The sequence below is a fragment of the Diadema setosum genome, chromosome 11, assembly GCF_964275005.1.
Source record: "Diadema setosum chromosome 11, eeDiaSeto1, whole genome shotgun sequence".
Classification (NCBI taxonomy): domain Eukaryota; kingdom Metazoa; phylum Echinodermata; class Echinoidea; order Diadematoida; family Diadematidae; genus Diadema; species Diadema setosum.
This window is the reverse complement of record NC_092695.1, coordinates 12188261-12196839: the sequence shown is the minus strand read 5'-3', so window position 1 is coordinate 12196839 and position 8579 is coordinate 12188261.

The window sequence follows — 8579 nt, the reverse complement described above, 5'->3', positions numbered from 1 at the left end:
ATTCTTCTTTAAAGAAAAAAAAAACAACAACACGTAAATAATGAAAATAAGAATGGAATTGAAATGTCGATTCTGCTGCTGTACATTCAGATTAATAACCTTAGTGAGGAGTCTTTTGCGGACTCTCAATCTCGGGGTCCACCTATAAGAGTTCTTCGGCAGTGCCGTCATACACTTGTCTTATCGAGTGGGCTGCCGTTGCACCCCACTGCTTTCTTGGAGGCTTATCATCTACAGACGATTTTTGCTACGTGTATCAATCAATGAAACTTATTTCCTTTTGTTGCAATCATCTCGTGTCATCTTAATTCATCTCACTTCATCCACTGCAAACGTCCATTAAGACCACACTGCAGAATTTATGACGATCCCTTTTAAGAACCACAAAGGTGTAGATCTACATCGTGGTCCTGATTTATGTAGGCCTACTCGATAAACAATGAATGCTACATGAATTATTATCTATAGACTCATGTGACGCTCACAGACCCGAGTTCATTTATGTTTTCATGTCATTCAAAATGAAAGACACCAAACCTTCTAGTGGTTTTTGTTTCACAGTCGTTCAACTGCCTTTGTCCTGTCTTGGGTCATTTTTATCAACATAGTGCATGTACAATTGTACACAACCCGTACCTGTTCAGTCCGTGTATTTCATCGTTGTTGCGTTCCTATTTCATCGAATACTCTCTGCTGAATTTTTGTGCTACATTGTACATGTATCTCCTTTGTGGGATCTAAACAGTGCATCAAAATTTCTATAATGCTCTTAAAGAACAACCGATTACTATCGAAGAACTGAAGTACTTCTGAAAATTGAAGTCACATGATTATCATTTTCAGTCTTTCTTTCATGTATAATTAAAAAAACCCTCTTTTATATGCCTTGTAATGACTATACTCAGTATGATATATGTAAAATTGCTAAACATTGATTTAGAGCAGAATGATACACTGTGTATCAATCAAAATGTGACATTTCGTATGCAAAGGTATTTTAATAATCATCGAGGTCATAAGTTTTGCACTTTCATCATTACATGACATAAATTATCCAGGTATGTGGGCCTACATGACTTTCACAACACCACATACAACATTTTCTGTCTTTATTTTTTACTCCACTGCCAACAAACACACACACACACACACACACACACACACACACACACACATTTCAGAAACACACCTTACTGTCCTTTGTACGGTCATCTTTTTTATTTCCACTCACCTGTGACCTTGCAAAGGAGAACAGACAAGACAAAACAATGAAAAACAAAACCGACAGCAACGTTACAATTATGTAATATATTTGTCTCATTGAAATTGCTGGCTATCACTTCTGGAAGACTTCTTCTTTTGATATTGGTCCTTCTTGTAAATAACTTACACTGTTAAAGAATAAAAGTGCCATAAATGTTTTCTTTCATTCATTTTCAGTTACAGTCATTAAAATCCCACAAAAAGCTTTCTTGCAATACTCATACACATAATGTCATATCAATATATATCATACACTCTGACAGCATAGTGTCCATGCAACTCTTCTTTTTCTTTTCTTTTTTTGTTCAGACCAAACCACAGTTAAATTCTTCTCTTGAAATAAACTTAGCAATTGAATGTTCATCATAATGATCAGTCTTGACCAACTCATACTAAATTCTGAACAGCTAACATGGAAAACAAAACAATGATCACTTCAAATCGGCATATTCACAACTACATTTCATGTAGGGAGGCTCTAAAAATAAGCATTACAGATCAACTATGGCAAGCATTGCAAGAAGAGATGTGTTTCTATCCCCTAAAGGTTTTAAAAAAACAAGAATACTCAGCAAAAGGTTGCTAGAAAAATTACTCTCTATAGTATATATCATACATTACCATAGTTACATACTGGTGTGGGAAAGCAATCTGAATACTCATACAGTGGACTCCCGTTATAACAAAGTCCTCGGGACCGGCAATTTTCTTTCGCTATATCGAAATTTCGTTATAACCGAATGAATAAACAATAAAAATACATAGAGTTGACAATGTTTCGGCCCTAAATTTTACTTCGTTGTAACCGGAATTTCGTTATAACCGTGTTCGGTATAACGGGAGTGCACTGTATTGGACTATGGTGACTGGATAATACTTGCCATCGTGATTTCAAAGCAAAGTGTGAATTCCCCACTATATAGACTTAACACCTGTCTCTCAGTAAGAAATCAACATGGAGATCCATGTTCCTGGACAAACACAAATCAGGGGGGCGTTTCATCAACGAGTTCGTCGGAGGTTTTCACCGACAAATTTGCTATCAGCCAATCAGACGCAAGGATTTACACTGACAACTGTTAAAAGGTAATGAAATCCTTGGTCTGATTGGCTGATAGCAAATTTGTCGGTGAAATCTCCGACGAACTCGTTGATGAAACACCCCCCAGGCATGTACAAATTCCATGTTACTTCCAGTAAAGACTTCACCATGGCATCACAAATACAGTAGGTACAACTTCTTCCGACCCTTTATACACAAGGGTGTCACAAAGCTGATAACTAAGCTGAAAACACACAGAGACCACGCTTGTATGAACAAAACAGGCAAACTTCTGTATACATGTATTATAACAGCCTGTAAGCTTCATCTTTAATTAAATGGTTTCTCTAAAAATTGAGAAAATGGTTTGACTAGCAGACATATATTTCAGCACATGTCTAGGAATATTAAAGAATAATCACTTAAAATATGTTTTCCATACAGAAGTTTCATCAAGCTATGCATGAGAGGAATACATTCCACCAACTGAACTGGCATATTTGTCGCAAATTATCATGTGGTAGCACCTCTTGTGGTCACACTGATTTTACTGTGTAACAGCGTGGACACTTGATTTCAACTTGCTTACACTGTGCAGCAGCTTGCCATAGGTGGCGCTCTTTCATTGTAGCTTAAATGCTAAAAAGAACAAGGTCATCACATTTTTCAGTGGGTCCTTGTTATGTACAAGAAGAGCAGCATATAATACTTAAAACTTAAACACAAACTGAGTATATAATGTTAGGTGCTGTTCTTTTCATTTTTCCAAGGTTATCGCTGGACATTTGTTTACTGTGCCTGATGATTGTGAAAAATCAAAACACAAAATAACTAAGGTTAAATTTCTACTGAATTAAAACATGATCATCACAAGAATACATACAAACAACTTCCTTGGGAAACCTTGCTTTTCACTGAAATACAGTCTGAATTGGTAGATACAAGAAGGCCATTTCTTATTTTTCTTTTTGTTGTTGCTGTTGTTGTGGTGGTGGGATGGTGGAAGGGTGAAGTGGGTGTAGTTTATCCTAGCTGCCAATTGATTTACGTAAATCATTGTGAATTTTAATCCTCACAATGCTTTGATGTATCACACATATTCTGACTTTTACATTTTTCAAGACAATGTAGTTTTAAACATACATCATACTGGTATGAGTATACATCAGAGAGTGCTCTAGGAATGATGCAGTACACGTACTGCACTTGCATAGAGAGAAAGTTTAGGCATCATCTATTTCCTATGTGCAAAATAGCATCTACCACGTCCCCAGTGGCTCGTAGTGCCCTGATAGCCGTGTTGCGGTCCACCTTGATTCTGTCCATCACAATGTCGATGTCCTTTGGTCTCAGTCCTTCCTCACTCTCGGCGACCTCTCCAATGGCCTGGAACACAGCGCGGTCTCTCAGACAGTCCCGGACAGTGTCCGGAGTGACAAGCTTCCCTCTGTGGATCAGCTTCAAGTGTGAGGCAGGAATGCGCACCGTGCACGCTATTTGGGCCATGATGTCGGCACCAGACGGGGCTTGTCTGTCCAACAGCATGTGATGTTTGGACTTATTACACTTCACTGTGATAGTTACTGGGTCTCTGATGTCACTTTCAGCAGTGGTGGAGCCATCCGATTCTGTCCGCACAAAAGAATCTGCTGTGGTTCCACACTGATTTCCCACCCCTGATCTCTGATCCTCTGTAGAGCTTAGAGTGTGACTTCTGTGATTCTCTTGAGTAGGGTTCATTGGTATTTCTGTTTGGCCTCCAAGAGTTTCAGTGAGCTGTACCGTATGATGACATGGAGGATTCTCATCACTGCTTGGCAAGGAGCCAGTTACCTCTTCCTCCTCCTTGATTCCAGTCTTTGAACTTTGGGCACATTGCTGTTTGTGGGCTGGCCAGTCTTGGATTTGGCATTTTCTGGAGCTAATGAGAAATAAAGAAACAACAGCTGCATATACAGTGGCTTAAAGATACATGTACGTGCAAAATACATCCTACAATTTCAATCCATATCATACACGTAACAAAAAAAAAAAAAAAAAAAAAAAAAAATGTTGACAAGAAGGCATTTGTGGTGCCAATAATGCCATCTCTTGCAGATTATCTAACTTTACTTGTCATCCCAGTACAGTTGTACTGGTCGCACAAAACGCCACGGTCTACAGCATACACCATCAGCTACTGTAGTCAGCATCCATCTTCCTCACTTCATAACCCATGCTCCACACATCAGCAAAAGAGATAAATACTCATATGAACTCACTGTCCCCGAACAACAATTGATTCCTACAAATTCTCTTCTATCCTTGAACCTCTCACATCTGGAACAAGTTACCAACCATGGCAGTTACTGCCTCAAGTCGCTGCCTTCCAGGAGGCCGCCCTTCCTGTCATCAGAGGGCTGAAACCTCCTATGGGTTCCATGTTGCTGTAAATTGTAAAGAATTTTTAGTGTGCACATCACTGTTTTTATTATAGATGTGTGTGTGTGTGTGTGTGTGTGTGTGTGTGTTCATACGAGTGTTTTTACTACAGAGAGTATGTGATGGTGAAACAAGTTTCTGTAGCTCTAGGTGATAAACCATATGGTGGCGCTCGCGCTCTACAACATGCCTCCAAATTCATGAATTGAACATTGAAAAACTCCAGAATTCAGTACAAGTGTGGTTCATGATTTACATACATGTATTTTGAAATACAACTGTACTTAACCTTACTTATACTGAAAATCACTTTTATGTTGGTGAATTCAACCCTTAACTCACATTTTGGAACACATTACAGCCCTACAAAAGATTTAAAACAAATGAAAATGAGTACTTTTGTATTCATGGCATGCTGACTGCACCATCTGCATTACCTACTGTCACAGCACATCCCATCCCAGTTTTAATTTGGAAAGAGCTGCTTCAATTTCAGGGATTTAGAGAATACCTCAAGTCAAGTTGCAGTAGGCAACAACGTGCATGCATATTCAAGACAGTATGGTCATGCTTCATGCAACGAGTACAGAGGAGTATAACTATACACAGCCCAGTCGCGGTAAACTATAAATAAGCTTCGCACAACGTCTGGTCGGGCTAAGAGGCGTACAGTTGTTGTAGTACTACAGAGTACAGTACGTCAGTAGTAGCCCAATTTTATGCTATGTATGGGACTACAGGGAGCTATGGATCACGCTCACCACGAAACAATGATAATAACACACTCTTTCAAAACGCATTCAATCGTTGAATAGTTGCAACAAAGAAAATATTTACGTTATTGGAGTGTAAAAACGATACCAGTATAGGGTGTTTCTGCAGCTCTTGCATCGTTTCAACGACTTAGATACAGTCCTGCACACATGACAACCAAACGCGTTACCATCAATGGGCGCTGCCATCTTGTTCTTGTTGTTATCGTTTACTTGTAAATGGTATGTTACTATGTATCACCCAGGAGTGAGTCAAGTATACTGTACATCTGTACTGGTATTTGAAAATTGAATCGTTGCCTTGAATTGGTCACTAATTATAATACAGGATAAGATCAATGAACAAGATAGAAAAGAAAAAGAATTTCAGTGAACTTGTGTCATGTATTACGAAGTATTCAATAGTTGAGTGTCGTAATTCGCATTTAAAGGATGGTAAAGATAAAGACTCTAGTTCTTTGGGGATATATCGTTCCCGTATTTCAGCCCTGTATAAGTATTTTTATTTATTTATTTATTTATTCATTTATTCATTTATTTGTTTATTTATTTGTTCATTTATTTAATTATTTATTTATTTATTTATTTATCTAGTTATTTATCTATTTATTTGTTTATTAATTAATTAATTTATTCATTCATTTGTTAATTCATTTGTTTATTTATTTATCTATTTGTTTATCTATTTATTCATTAATTTATTTATTCATTTATTCATAAAACAACTTCCCAATTCATGTTTCCTATAGTCCTTCTAAATTCAATTTCTGAATGATAATTTGCCACAATTCCTGCACTTTAATACACTCCCCAAATAAATGTGAATATGTCTCAGTGCCCTTTTTGCAGAAAGAACATAGATCATCCAAAACAAACCCAAACCTCAACAGATTAACTTTTGTATATAGTGCACCATGAAGAAGTTTAATCTGAAATTCCCTAAGCTTTGGGATAAGAGTTGGGACTCTGGATCGGAGAAAAATAATATCTTGGATTACTTTTGGTGAGAAGGCGAAATTACTCTGTTGATCTCGTACTTCCAATATACATAACTGCTGTAGATCAGTTAAAAAACGCTTGTAAATCTTTCTCGAAGGTATGTCACCAATCCTAATTTCTTTTCCATATAATTTTAACCAAATACCATATACTTGAAAACGTTTAGTAATGACCCAACTATAATGACAAACTAAACCGTCCACTTTTTAAAATTACATCACAAATCCTCCAAACGTATTCAATTTCCTCACTGCATAACCCTGCTTTTTGAAAATAAGGAATCGGCCGTATACCTTTTCCATCAAAATAATGACATAATCTATAAATATTTTTTCCTATAAAGATTTTCATTATACATTATTTCACCTTTGAATATATAAAAAAAAAATCTATTATTGAATACTATTTGATTCATATGCCCCTCTTCTAAATTTCTAAAACTTCCCAAATCATGCCACGCTTGTAAAATCTCTTTATAAAATTTTGGAACTTTCAAAGAAAGGTAAATTTTGTTTCAAAATTACACTGAAAAATTAGAATACCACCAACTGACCTAAAAACATATTGAAAATACTTTTTCCAGGTCATATTCTTTTCTCCACAAAAAAAAAGTCTTTTCACCCACATTACTATTTGAGCTTTAACAAACAACTCAAAATTCATCATTCTAAGTCCCCCTTCTCCATAATCTTGATACAAAATAACCCATTTAATGCGGCCTTTTCCATTCCATAAAAATTCAAAACAAATTTTGTTAACCACTGCAAATACACAGGAATTCAATTTAGATAATGCGTATGTTTTAGGTAAATAAATGAACACGCACACGCACACACACACACACACACAAACACACACACACACACACACACACACACACACACACACACACGAAGGTGATTTTTTTTTTAAACAGAATTGCTAGCTTGTGTGCAGGCATGCACTCTATAATAGGCACATTTCTCGACCGATTTTTTTTTTTTTTTGGAAGATTTATGCAGAGGTGTATAGGCCCTATATAATTGTCAAATGCAACTTTTGCGGTAATTGATGCTGCTCCAATAATGTTCCGCCTTTATACAGAGTCAAAAGCAACCACCGTGTTATATTTCATGTTGTGTTTATGCACATTCCAGACTGATTTTTCAAAAGTTGTTAGTGTTTAGATCCCTTATTGTTCCTGGTGATGCTGCCCCTTATAAGTGTTCCGTCTGAATACTGTCATATTTCGGTCGGTATCTCGAATATCTGCCACGATGAAAGATTATGTTTCTTAATGGATGCTTTCCAAATTCGATATGGAAACGTTTTAGAAAATCTAGTTTACTCGGAAAAGGCGCTTCGCCTGCCTAGCAACTCAGAGAAATAGTATAACAATGGCAGCCATTCTATTTTATGGTAGAAAACTCATATTGCTTGCAAGTAACTGACCTGATGTGTACAGTTGTATTATGAAAGATCAAAGATCTCGACTTAACTGGCAAAATCTGACAATGATCTTTTTCTGAATTAAGGCCCTTTCAATCTCAATGAAGAGCTGTTTTGTTCTTTGTTTTTTTACTCCCCTTCATATCCTTTTGAATATTTGCCCACACAAGAGATAACACTATTGTAGCGGCAGAAGTATGATTTTCCTTTGTATTTGACTTATGATGTCTATACTCATTCAGAATAAAGAAATATCAATAATGACCTGATAGGGAAACAAGGGTCATAAGGGTCAATACAGAGGTCGAAAGAGGACTAACAGTGTCAGGATGACAAGTGCACTTAGCACCACTGTCAACACTGTTTGATACGGTTTCACTTCTAAGTCTCTTTAAAAAAAAGAGAAGATAATTTTTATAGAGAAAAGAGAGCATTGGTTTAAAACGGGTAAAACTTCTGACACTTCTTCACTGTGTAACTATCAGTGATAGCGGCAGTCAGAACCAACGAAGCAGTGGAAACTCTGCACATAATGGAACTGTATGGCAACATTGTTGACTGGGGTTATAAAGCTGTTGGTAACTTGAGATAGACGTTTAATACGTGTTACTTCAGCCACATATCATATTTGTCCTAATTCTGTTGAGATAATG